We start from the raw sequence: 13244 nt of genomic DNA, 5'->3' as shown, positions 1-13244 counted from the left end.
TGCTGCTGCTATCGCTGCTCGCCGCCCCCGGCGCCTCTGCCTACAGCTTCCCTCAGCAGCACACGTAAGTGGCTCCAGCCGACCGTGGGACCCCAGCCGAGCCCTGCGCATCCCCTTCGCCCCCGGCCCGCGCCTGTCCCCGCCCCCCGCGTTCCCCGTCCGGGAGGGTGGGCAGCCGCGGTCCCAGCGCTTCTGACTGCGTCGCGAAACTTCCCCGCGGTGTCCCTGCCTCTCCTCCTCGCCCCACAACGGGGCACGACATGAGCTCCAAGCCCCTGGCTGGGATGAGGGGTCCGAGCTTGCCAGCTGATTCCCCTGACGCTGTCCTTGTGGGAGGGGCACCCGAGGTTGGGTGAGGGGGTGTCCGGCGACCCCTGCCCTACGCGTCTGCCCCACATGAAAACCCTGGTGAAAACCTGGCGCTTAGGGCCTGAGGTGGGGACACCTCTACACCTGTCTTCATGGGCCTTTTCCTTTGAGGGATGCTTGGATGCGGAGGATTGCCAGCACCTTCTTTATGTGCCAAGGGCCATAGAGGGGGTCGATGTTCCATATTCTTGGCCCTCACCTCCACCTGGGGGAAGGGTGTCCTGGAAAGCTCAGTTGGGAGGTGAAGGAGTTGGGAAGGGGACAGCAAAAGGTGAGTGGCAGGCGTACCGTACCGTTGCCTATCCCTGCTGTTGCCACCAAAGGGGAAATAGCATCTGCTAGCCCTGCCAGCTTCTGCTGGTTTATGGTCCTTCTGAACCTTCTCGCTCTCCTTAAGAGCCAGCAAACTCAGATGTCCTCTGGGTAAGCTGGGCTAGATGTGTCTGGGGCTGGAGAGGTTATTTGGTGCATGTGGCCTTTAGAATAGCAGCCCCAGCCTTGTGTGGTGCCCAGACACCCCTCGTCCCAGTGGCTATAGGGCACAGTGACCACCTTGCTGTCTGTTATCTGTCCTGGGTCTGAAGAGCCCCCTGTCCCTGGATCCCATTGCCAGTGGCTGAGCCTGAGGTTTGGGGCATGAGTAACCAAGCTGCTGGTGGCCAAGGGGAAGGGTCTGGCCTCCGGAAAGGGGAGAGGCTGGCTCTGCGTCATTAGACCAGTTCTGCCCAAGAGTAGGAGCCCCTGGTTCTGCCACAAAACCTGGTCGACTCCAGCTTTTAGGTTCTTCCAGGGAAACACAAACTCGGGAAAGGCACTGCTCTGGGTCTCTTTCTCTGTCTTCTTGTCTGTCTCTCCTCACGAAGCCTGGCCATGCTCAGGCAGGTGATCAGTTGGCAAATTACAGGTGCTGCATGGACATGTCCTCTGTCAACGGTCTGGATTTTTTTTGTGTGTGTGTGTGTGTGTGTGTGTGTGTGTGTGTGTGTGTGTGGTGGGGTGCACAGGGAGAAGAGAATCGTACGGAAGTTCAGAGCTGGTGGGTGCATTGTGTTTTGTTTGCTGTGATAAAAATGAGCTGAAACCACAATGTTTTAAAAAAGCAAAGCATTATTTGGTTGTTGTTCTTTCTTCCTCAGAGCAAAGCACAGGCCAAGCCATAATTCTTTTTTCTCAACCATTTTGTAGTTCCTTGAGTGAAGGGTTAAGTGGATGTCTCCTTCCACCTCTCCCCACCTCGCTCGCTCTCCCTGCAACCTGTAGTAGGCCCAATGGCTGCTGGGTCTGCATGGGTCCCCCCTAGAAGCCAGTGTGAGACCCTGCCCAGAGTGGACATCTGTCCTTCTGCCCCCAGCCAGAAGATGGTGAGGCGGGTGTGACAGTGGCGCCACATTTCCAGCTGGACGCTCTCCTCTTGTCGATTAGTTGGAGCTAATTTGGGGGTTTGGGACATGGCTTGCAAACCATAATTAGGGAGCGAGAGTCGGGGATCGGGGGCTGCGGAGCTCCGAGGGTCTAGGGGGAGGTGACAAATGGTGTGACGATGCAGCAGGTTTGCCATGACAGCCAGCGCCCTTCCGTTGCCCTGCTCCCGGCAGATGTGGATGCCCACTGATTCAGGGAGAGAGGAAGGGGAGGGAATCAAGTAAGCGCACCCGCACCCCCACATGCCCACAACTGGTTGGAGTTGGGGCTTTTGTTAAACTGACGTGAAAGGCTGAGGCTGCGACGAGGACCAGAGGGCTCCGTGAGGCTGCTCGGGCAGGTGGCCTCCCTGAACCCTCTGCTGGGTCATGGTGGCCAGACCAGTCCCTAACCAAGCCATGCTGGATGAAACTTTAATACAGGTGGCTTTCCGAGGTGGACAGTGGGACCCTCAGCCTCATGGCACTGGGGGGATGAGCGCTCAGCGGGGAGGGCCCTGGGTGGGAAAGTCGTTTCCTCATGAGATGTCTGGCAGTGCGACAGGGCTTAGCTTCGCAAGTTGCTGGGTTTTATGCAAGCACAGGTTTAGGGTCCGGTTATATTTGTAATCACTCTGGCAGCGTGGCTCTGCCCACCAGGCAAAGTGGACCAAGGCCACCGCTGGATTGAGGCGGGCAAAGGAGTTTCCGTTGGAGGGGGGACAGTGTTAGGGCAAGGGCATCTCTTGCCCTACCTGGACCTGGATCAGGGTAGGAAACAAGGAGGAGGCCACATGTACTCAAATGCGTGTGTGTGTGCGCGCGCACATGTGTCTGCGGGGGGCAGGGGAGATGGAGTCAGAGCACACACACTCCCTTTCACCTGCTTCCTCTTGTTTCCCGTTATGCCAATGCCAGCCGCCGCCAGCCGTTCAGCCCTAAGCGCTGCTGGCTGAGGGGCAGCCCTCCTTGCTTTGCCTCCCCTGTGTCTTTTCCTCCCCGTGTCTGGCAGTGGACTACCCCCTCCCCTATCCCCTTCTCTGGGTCTCTCATCTTTTCTTCTCCCACATCCATCTCCCTGTGCCCACCCTGCCCTGCCAGCCTCTTTTGTTCTTCCTTTTGGGTCTCTGCCTCTCTGATCTCTGGCACCCCTGGGTCCCTCTGGCCCCTGCTCTGAGCTGCCCAGCTGGCTACACCCTTTGGCCCAGCTCTGCCTCAGTGATGATGCTGACCAGCGCCTCCCTTCCTCTGGGGTTGAGTGCGTGGGGAGCAGTGAGGGGCCTAAGGGGTCTGGACCCACAGTATATTAATAACAGCAGGAGGGTATGCTCCTGTCCTGAGCGGACACACAGGGAGCTGTGCCCGCGACGGGGCATGCGACAGTCTGGCTACGGTTAATGGTGGGTGACGTGTGTCTGTCTGGGCCTCTGAGCCTGTCTCCACTTCCCTGTGGCTCTCCCTGCTGGGGGGAGGTAACATCACACAACTGGGTTCCCCCCACCCCCGTCCCCAACAACCTGCCGCAGCTTTTGCAGGAGGGAGGGGGTGAGGCTTTATGGCTTTCTACCACTGCTCTGGGATGCAAAGCTGTAGGTGCTCAAATCCCTCCTGGTGCTGATGGGGGGTGGGGAGATTGGGGGGGGGGTGGGTCCTGACTCCTGTCCCGCTCCTAGGCCCCACCTTCATTGTTTAATTCCTCCTGGCCCGGTGAGTCAGGCTAACCCCCAAGTAGAGAGGGAGTCTGTTTGAAGACAAGTCCCTTCACAGTCTGCGAGGTGAGTTTCACTCCAGATCCTTTGTCACACCCGTGTCACCAAGGAGAGACTGACTCCGTTTGGCCCCAGGAGTGGAATGAGCATTGCCTCCTCCGCTCTGCCTGTGTTCAGGAGGGGGGCACAGCTTGGGGGTCATGCTAGATGTCAGGTGTAGGCCCAGTAGGCTCAAGCTTTGGCCTCCAGAGCTGGCCCACTCCATTGGGATGACGTTGCCTCAATTTCCCCAACTGAGATAATAGATCTATTTAAGAGGATAGTGGTGAGAATTAACGGGAGAGGTTGTAGCCTCTGGTGGGTGGAAAGGGCTCTGTCACTGGGCACTGTGGAGGCTGGTGTTACTGTTAGCATCAGGCCCTGATGCTGCAGCCTGATGGGCCCCCAGTGGCTAGTCATCTCTCAGAGCTCCTGTCTCAACACTCCCGAGCACCTTCATGTCTCTCCGCTTTGCTCATGCTGCCCTCTCACTATGCATACTTTCCTCGGGGTGGGGTTTAGATCCCCTCCTTCACAGTCTCATACCTACACCTTCCGTAGGCCTCCCCCATCCCGACTCTGGGCTGTACCATCTGCTCAGGCTGTGCCCACCCACATGGGACACCAGCTCCTTGAGAACAGTCACTGGGCCACCTCGCTCCCTCCTCCCCACAGCATGGCTTGGCTGTGGTGGGGGACGCTTTCAGGCTAATGGTGGCCTCCCCCTGCTGAGCCCAGGCCCCTCATCCACATGACCACCTTGACCTCAGAACCCTGTGAGGTTGGAATGGCTGTGCCATTCCACAGAGGAGGCGACCGAGACTCAGAAAGATGAAAGGACTTGCCCAGAGCCCCACAGTCATTGGAGGCAGCGTTGGAAGAGGACCCTCATCTGTCAGACACTTAGCGGAGGACATCTGGGCAGTGGGCTAAGGAAGTGGGGGCTCGAAACTTGAGTCCTTGGGAAGAAAAGGAAGAGTCCTAGGATGTGGGAGGTGCGCCTAGGTCTCCCAGCTGTGACATTCGCACTCTGTCCCTCTGTCCCTCCCTCAGTCCTCTTCTGGGCCTCAGGCAACCCTGGGGCCTTCCTTGGCCTAAGACTGCCCTGCCAGCCTGGTGCTCATAGCCCGGCGCCCACCTCCACCCTCATTCATAGGCACACGGGCAGTGATGGAGCCCAGGCCCAGGGTTTTCCCTCACCTGAGGCTCTGAAATGTGGCCCGGCCTGCCTGGCAGGGAGAGGTGAGGGAGGGCAGGAGGGGCTCTGTCTCCAGATTCCAGTATGATTCCAGAGAGAAGGGCATTGATGGGAACCTGAGGCTGGATCCTCCAGCTCTGAGGCAGCTTTGCCAGATGCAAGGGAACTTCAGATGACTCGACCTTGCAGATGCTTGGGTTTCCTGCCCTTCTGGACAGGTGGGGTCTACGGTGCTGGAGAACCAGGCTCTTAAGGGCTTGTTCCTAGGGAACTCTTCAAGGGGCAGCTGGAGATTTGGGAGTCAAAGGAGGTGGGCGTGGGACATGCCTGGCGGGTTGTTGTCATCTGCTGGGCCGTGGGGGGGGGGGCGCTTTTCTTCCCCTCCCCACGCCCAGCTGCCACACACACACACACCCCCTCCCCTGGGCTGCCACTGCTGCCAATGCCCCTCCAAAGGCCAGTCTGGCTTCCAGATTCCAGCTTTGCCTTGGGACCCGATGACCTGTGTCTTTAAGCTGTTGGGCTCCGGGCCTCAGGCCTGGGGAGGGAGCACTGGAAACTGGGGTACTCTGAAGGCGGGGTGGGGTCTTTCCCACTGCTGACTACAGCCCTCCAGCCAGCTGAGGAGATTCTCTTTATGGCGGGTTGGTTTTTCTTTCTTCCCCTGGTGCCTACTGTCTAAACAAGAAGCTACAGAATCAATGTTCGTACTCCCAGAGCGGGGTGTATGTGCGGTTTTTGCTTTTTTTACTCTCCTTTCCTCTCTTGTCCTGTGTAACCTGAAGAGCCTCCTGAGCTGCCTGTGGCTAAGGGCAGAGGGGTGCAGGTGACCACCCAGATTGAGATGCCTCTGGGGAGTTGTGAGGTCCCCATAGAGTTCTCTTGGGGTCTCTTAAAGAAGTCAAAGGTCCTGTCATTCGGGTCCACATGGTCTGAGCCTGGCCTTGTGTGGGCAGGATCTAGGGACCAGGGCTCAGCCAGGACCACCTAGTCCACCTCTCACCTCACTTGGGCCCCCATGGGACTTCTCCTTCTGGAACTGGGGCCTCCCAGACTAGGAGACCCTGCCTATTGGGAACAAGGTGGGGGATCTTCAGCTGGAGGGACCTGAGGGTGTCCACCTTGGGTTAACCTGGTCCTGGGGGGCCTTTGCCAAGGGCAAGCCCAGCCCAGTCTTCTCAGCTGGGCAGCTTGCTTGGTGACCTTGGATGGGGCCCCTCCTCTCCCTGGGCCTCGGTTTCCTGTCTTCTAGGACTCTTCCAACTCTGACATTCGAGGGCCCTAAGAAGCCAGGTCTGGGGTCTTCCTGCTCCTCTCCACACTCTGCTCTGGCTGTGGGGCCAGGCCTGACTCCAGCCCAGCTGGGCCTCGACTCTAGTGTGGGGGTGCCCAGACCTCCTGTACTGGCCTCCGGCCACATCCTGAGTGTCTCGCAGCTGATTCCCAGACTGATCCACTTTGAGCTCTGATCATCCTAATTGTTTAGCAGAGAGGGAGGGGCACGGAAGTCTTTGCTGCTGACTGTTTACTATCTGCCCCAACCTCAAAATTGATTCTCCTTAAACAAAGAAGGAGGAGCCACTCCCTCTGCCGGTCTGTTCCTCACCCCACTTAGACCCTCCGGCCCCTTGCTCGGGCTCTGCCTCTGCCTTGATGCCTTTCTTCCAGTGCTGCCTCTCACCAACTGGGTGACCTTGGAAACTTCCTCGGCCCCTTTGGGTCTCAGGACCTCATCTGTAAAACAGGGTTCCCATGATTGCCCCGTCATAGTGTGGGGGTGTGAAAGGTCACGAGCCCAGGTCTGGTCCCAGGGAGTGTATGATAAGGGCATGTCCAGCTGGGCCTGTGCTGTGAGTGCCAAGCACCTGCCCCCTTACTCAGCCAGGCCGTACCAGCACCTGGGACCCGATTATAGTTTCTGGATCTTTCTTCCTGTGCTTGGCTCCTGCCTCAGCCTGTGTGTGTGAGCTGGTGTGTGGGAATGTATACGTGTATGTTTGTACACACATGTATTTGTATGCATGTGTTGGGTATATTCACGTGTTTGTGTGTTTGCGTGTGTCCATTGTGTGAGAGCATATGTGCTGTGTGTGTACATGTGTAAATATGTGTCCATGTTGTCATGTAGTGTTTGCACGCTTGTGTGTGCAGGTATGTGTACGTGTGTGTGCTCTCGTGTGTGTGCACAGGCATAGGTGTGTGAATGTGTGCATATGAATGCGTTGTGTGCGTGTGTGTGCATATGCCTGTGTGCACGCATGCACAGTTTATCTCTCTGCACCCAGGATGCGCTCCCAGTGCCCACCTTCTGCGCCCGCCTTTGAGGTGAATGCCAGAGCTCAGCTGGGTAAACGCTGGCAGTGGGAAATAAAGCTGCCTGGTTGTTTGGACCAACGTTTTGCAAACTTTTATGTCAGGAACAGCCTGAGTTAAGGCTGAGCTGGAAAGTTTGATCATCTACCAACTGGCTCGATGACAGTCTGTGAAGGAAACACACAGCGGCTGCGTCCTTGTAATTCAAATTTTTGCAAATTGAATGGTATTTTAGATTCACTGAAGGAGCTTGGGACTTAGAGTAGCTCGCTGAATCCTTTGTGAAGCATAGCATCTTTGCAGACAGCCCTAAACGTGTGGAAAATGCAGAGGGTGGGCCGTGGAGGTCAGGGCCCAGGTGGGGTGGGAAACCCTTGCTGTGTGACCTTGGGCTGGCATCTTTCCCTCTTGGAGCCAGTGCTTCTCATTTGCACACTGAAGGGGCTGGAGACTGGCAGCCCTTGGAGTATCTGCTGTGGGTTTGGGGTCCTTACCCACAACAAGACATCCATGCAGTCAGCTGCAGGGCATGATTTGGGAGTGTAGAAGCTTTGAATTGAATGATCCCTGCATGGTCCTCTATTTTGGGGCATCGCCAGTGAAGCCTTTTTCTTTTGAGGGGGAATTTTTATCCACTGAGTTTTCTTTTTTTTTTTTTTGCGAGGGGTTCTTAAATGACACTGTCTGGGCACCCTGTGCTTGGTGGCCCTGGGGGTTCTGTGGGTCTTCATCTGATGGGTTCTGATGTCCACGAGAACTGTAAATTTTGCCTTCCTGGCATCCTTAGGGCCCATGTGTTGTCAGGTGTTGGGATGGCTTGGGGTTCTTGGCATTTCGGGAACGGGCTTGTGCAAAGGGCAGAGATGGCTTTGAGGGGCTCGGGAGCCTATAGGGCCAGTAGATGGCAGGGCCATCTCCTCGGGCAGTATGTGCTTTCTGTGCTTCCCTGACTTGGGAAGGACACATTGCAGCCACAGAAACCCCCGGAGGCCCCCTTTCCCCCGTTGTACAGACAGAGGAACTGAGGCTCAAGGTGGAGGAAGGGAGCCCCATATTTCTGCGGGCTGCACACCGTCTGCAGGCGGGGCCCCAGTCCCAGCCCCAGCGCGCAATACCTGCTGTGCAAAGGGTCACTCCCCATGTGGCCTTCCTTGCACTGTGACATGTAACTGTTTCTATTAAATAAAAGTATCCCTGGCCTGCAGAGCTAGGTTGCTTGTGTGGCATGAGGCCTCAGTCCCTGGGATTTCTCTCGGGCAGACCTCGACACCCCTGGGTCATTTTGGAGTCACTGAGGCTTTTCTGGGTCCCCTCAGGAAGGGCAGCTTTGTCACCAGGCAGGGTGGGCACAGGTGGGCTGGCGTGTTCCTGGGATGAGTAGAAGCCCCTGCCGTGCTGCTGAGTTTCCAGCCTGATGTGGCATTTTTGTCTTGATAGCTTCCCTCCACAGCCTGTGTTCTCCTCCCACTGGTGCCGCCTGAAATGCTGCATTTGAAGCGTTAAAGGTCAGGCCTGGTGCTGCCACGGGTTCCAACAAACAAACAGCAAAACAGTTCACCCCGGCCTCACCCCCAACGTCATTTATTAGAAAAGGGAACGAGCTGGTAGAACAGGCCTTCGTGCTGAGGTCTCTCACAGATGGACGTTTCTCTTTTTTCCACTTGAGCTGAGGCCAGAGAAGGCATGTTGGGACGCTGGGAGTCTTCCCTTCCCTCCCTGGACACCCCAGGCATGCTGCAGCATCCCTCGTTGAGGGTTGGCAGGGTTAGCTGTGACACTGACCCCAGAAACTGACTGTGGCAGAGCCCCACTTCTTGGCCTGGTGTTCAAGGCTCTGCCTGGGTTGGCTCTGTCCTCCAGCCACTAGTTCTAAATATTCCAGCTATAGGTGGGACAAGTCACTTGCAGATCCTAGTAGGAACCCTGGCCTCCTCACCTGGCCTTTGCTTACCGGGTCTCTCTACCAGGCTGGCCTGCTCAGCCTGAGTGCTGGGGTGAGGACCCCTCCTAACCAGATGCCCTTCTCTGGCACCCTGCCCCTTGTAGGCCTCTCCTACAGCCCTGTGCCTCCCTGCTCAGCTCTCTGCTAGGTCGAAGAGGCCCCAAGGAGTAGGCACTGAGCTGACTGCCACCCCCTCTAAAGCTGAGTCTGAGGAGTGCATTTGGCTGCAAAGAAAAGAGGCTGCTTCCATGCACACCTTGGCAGCCCCAGCTTGTTGATTTTTCCTCATGGTTAGGCCCTTTATCCCCTGACAAAGAGCCCAGAGTTGGGTAAATGTGAACTGCCAGCAAGGATTGAGTCCTTGCCTATGGTCTGCCTAGCTCTCTTTGCTTTCAGTGTGGTGGCTGTCCTTGGTCGACTCTCCTCATGGCAATAAGATGGCTGCCACAGCTCCAGGCATCACGTGCAGACCCAGCCTTAAGCCGTAGAAGAGATATTTCCATCTCTCTTAAGAGGCAGGGAAACCTCGCCTAGGAGACCCCAGACAACTTCTCCTTTCATGTCATTGGTCGGCGCTGGGTCACATGTCTACCTCTAAACCAATCAACAGCAATTGGAAAAGTCCATTGTGATTGGCTCAGGCTAATCAGGATTTACCCTTGAGCTGAGGATGGGGTCACCTTGGGGCTGGTGGTGGGAGAGATTCCTGCAGACTTGGGTTTTGTTAGCAAGAAGCAGAGGAGTAAAGGAGGACTGGGAGGCAGTATTTGTTACAGACCCAGACAAGAGGACTGAATGTAGGGGTATGGGTGAGGAAGAAGGTGTAGAGGAGGTTGAGGGTATCCATGCTCAGGAAAACATTTATAAAAGCAATGGTTGTTTTAACTACAATATTGGTCACCAAGAGCTGGGTCATGTATTTCACATACGCTACCCAGTGGTTTGCATGTGGGAGACCTGGGTTTGATTCTCAGCCAATGCTCCACATGCACAGCCACCACCCCTCAGTGGAGGCTTGCATGTTGCTGTGATGCTGAACAGGTTTCGGCAGACCTTCTGGACTAAGACAGAGTAGAAAGAAAGGCCTGGCGATCTACTTCCGAAAAATCAGCCCATGAAAACCCTCTGGATCACAACAGTCCAATCCTGTTGTGCATGGGGTCACCATGAGTCAGGGGCAGACTCAAAGACAGCTAACAACAAATTCAGTGCTGTCAATCCGCTTTTATCCCCGTTACACAGGAAAAAAATTGAGGCTCAGGAAGGCTAAGCGGTGTGGAAATCACACAGATGGCAAATGGTGGAGGCAGGATTCACACTCCAGTGCTTGGGTCCGAGCAGTTGGCCACTGCCCCACATGGCCTTTCCTCTGCAGCCTGCCTCCTCCAGGCAGCCCCCTGACCACAGGACCCTGGGGGTACCCCCAGACTCCCACACTGTTCCATCACCTGTGCAGGGGCTCCTCTCCCATCAGACTGAGCTCCTCGGACGGTGGGATCATAGGGGCTGCTGGCTTTCTCATTGGGCCTTAACACCCTGAGTTCCTTGGAGGCACCTCAGGGACCAGAAGTGGGAGGTTCTTGGCCCCCAACCCCCATCCCAGTAGAGCAGTCCTATGCTCACTTGTGGTATGGGTCTGGGTCAATGGGAACTGTGCGATCATTTAATCCATGAGATACAGGTGGGGAAACTGAGGCCCAGAAGTCCACTGACCCTGGACTTCTTGAGCTGTGCCATTTGAATTTGGTCGGTCAGGGACCCGAAGAGGCTGCTGAGGGCATTGAGGCAGGGCTGAGTGCAGACTGACTCAGGCAGCTGGGAGCCGCTGGCAGATATGGACGGGCTGAGAGGATGCTGACTGAGGGGCATGTCTTGCTGCCGCAGGGCAGCTGTGACTGAATGGGTCACAGCCAAGGAACTGCCCCACAGACATGGCTGGAGGGGGTCCCGACCTTGGCTGGGCACTGCCTATGAGGCTTCATTCTCAGCTTGTAGGGGGGCCTGTACACATAGGCGTGTGCTTGTGCCTACTCACTATGGAGAGCACTGGGGTATCATTGGGCATGGCTTCCCATAAGGCAAGTATCACAATCTCACGCGGCTAAGTCCTCATGGCCTGGCGCCTCCCTGCACCAATCCTGGGCCTGGACTGCGCTGGGGCGTAAGACTTAGGAGGAGCCGTGGGCTCTGTCCTGCTCCTAGGTTGGGGTGTCCCCTCTAGCTTTGGTTGCCCACCTGTCATATGAGGGGGAAGGGCTCTTTGGTGCTGTCCGAGGGCTAGAGAAGGAGCTGACTTTTGCTGCGCACAGCCTTCAGAAGGCCTCCAGACTAGGACAGACCTTCCGAGGCCTTCTCAAAACACACACAGATTGGGGGGAGTAGACTCACTTCCCACCCCCACCGCCCCATTCCCTCACCTTCCTTCCCTCATCCCCACACCTCTACCCCCATTCTCCCATCGCTCCCACCCTACCATCACCCCTCCCCACCTCCATGCCTAGAGTTACCCAGGCTGGGAGTCTTGGAGGGAGGGATGGAGGCAGCATGTTCAGTTCAAGCCACACCTTGGCCAGAGCAGACCCAGGAACCGCAGGGGCTTGTGAAGCAGGGACTGTGGGCCCCTGTCCTGCTTCCTTCCTCTCTCCTTCCTCAGCCCCTGTCTAGTTCACTGAGGAGCCACCTGCCTCCTCCTCCAAGCGTCAGTGTCTGTGTAATTTCTGACCCTTCTGCAGCTGTGATGCTCCCTCTGCTCCCCCTGCATGTAGCCATCGTCCTGCCCCGTGAGCCTGCAATATGGAGACCCCACCTGAGGGGGCTGCACCTAATGGACCTGGGAGTGGGCTGGGAGACAGGCACAGGAGGGCATCTTTCCCCTCAGGACCGAGTACCCCAGGGACAGCAGCCACCCCCTTCCATAGGGGCTTATCAAGCACCTCTTATAGCCCGAGCATGGAATAAGCTGGGGAGAGGTCAGGTGGGCTGCAGAGAGTCCTGCCAGCCCCAAGCAGAACCTGCCTGTGGTCTGGTCAACTTCTACTTGTCAAGCCTCGGCTTGGAGTCACTGTCCCTGGAATCTCCCTTGACCTCCCTCTGTGGGTCAGGGGCCTCCTAGGCTGCCTGAAGCCTCCAGCCTGGCTGCCCGGCTTTTCACAGGGCTGTCCCCCATCCAAAGCTGTAAGCTCGGCTGGAGCTCCAAGCCTGCACCCACTAAGTGCTGAGCAGGAAGAGGACCCTGGGCCCACCTTCCCCCGAGGATAAGGTGCCGATGAGACAAGAGCAGGGGGCATGGCTGGGGTGAGGGAAGGGCTTGCCTTGCATGTTGATCCACCCCAGGTCTCCAGGCTCCTGGTGGGCCCCATCCATCCCCTGCGGATGCCGTTCCCTCAGGCCGCTGCACCCCTGGGCAGTGCTTCCTCATGCCCAGGATACCTTGATCTGCCCAGATGTCATAACTGGGGCACTGCCTGCCTGGCACCCCACAGCTCCATGTTCCTTGGCATGGAGCAACAGGGGAGGGGGTGGTGAGGAATAATCCCAGAGGCCATTAAGCTGGGTGATTTACAAGGTTCCCGAGCCAGTGCCAGGGGAAATATATTTCACAGGTGATTTCCAGACTGGTGGTGTATGGAGGAGGCCATTACTCTAAAATGGAGAAGGGTGGGGACTTCACGGAGCCGTCTAGAAGGACCTGGAGCCATGGCTTCGTCTGCCAAGCAGTGCAGGCCTGTAGCCTGCTAGAGAGCCTGGTCCAGGCACTGGGGAGTGGGGAGGGGGTGCCACTTCTGCAGGGAGGAGCTGGGGTGGTAACGAGAGCCCCATATGTGACCTTGTTCAAGTCATTTTGTGCCTCAGTTTTCTCATCTGTAAAATGGAATCATATTTCCTCTGTTTTGTCGTTCTGAGGCTGAAGCATCCAGTTATTCAGCCAACGTTTCTTCAGTACCTGCTGTGTGTCAGCCCTGTTCTCAGGAGGTGACATTTTAGTGACAATGTCCTTGTTGAAAAATGCCAGGAAAACGGTGAGCACTTTGCACTGTAGGTGCCCCTGGTAGGGGCAGAAGTAGCAGGATCCTACCCCTGAAGCCCCTGTCTAGCTGGGGGAAGAGGTGGTGGTGGGAAAATGGTAATAAACTGCCCAACCTCTAACATTTATGGAGCTGTGTCTTGGTATTGTGGGCTGTCCCCACCCCAGGGGCAAAGATCACGCGTTACAGAGGGCAGAGTGTAGAGATGCCCACACCCAGAGGCTCTGCACAGGGGCTGGTTCGTGATGG

At 56.8% G+C, this 13244-nt stretch overlaps 1 protein-coding gene across 2 annotated transcripts in view; it reads left to right on the top strand.

The window, feature by feature from the left end:
• The first annotated feature begins 6 nt into the window (after nt 1-6).
• The window catches only part of CACNA2D2 (calcium voltage-gated channel auxiliary subunit alpha2delta 2), a 149454-nt gene continuing 136216 nt past the window's right edge, over nt 7-13244 (top strand). For both annotated transcript variants that reach the window (XM_012557603.1, XM_012557576.1), the window contains exon 1: nt 7-64. The gene's annotated coding sequence lies outside the window, so the exon portion shown is untranslated. The remainder of the gene's footprint in view (nt 65-13244) is intronic.

Source organism: Trichechus manatus, unplaced genomic scaffold (assembly GCF_000243295.1).
Source record: "Trichechus manatus latirostris isolate Lorelei unplaced genomic scaffold, TriManLat1.0 scaffold00001, whole genome shotgun sequence".
NCBI lineage: Eukaryota > Metazoa > Chordata > Mammalia > Sirenia > Trichechidae > Trichechus > Trichechus manatus.
The sequence above is the reverse complement of the archived record's forward strand: the minus strand, read 5'-3'. Positions and strand labels throughout refer to the sequence as shown.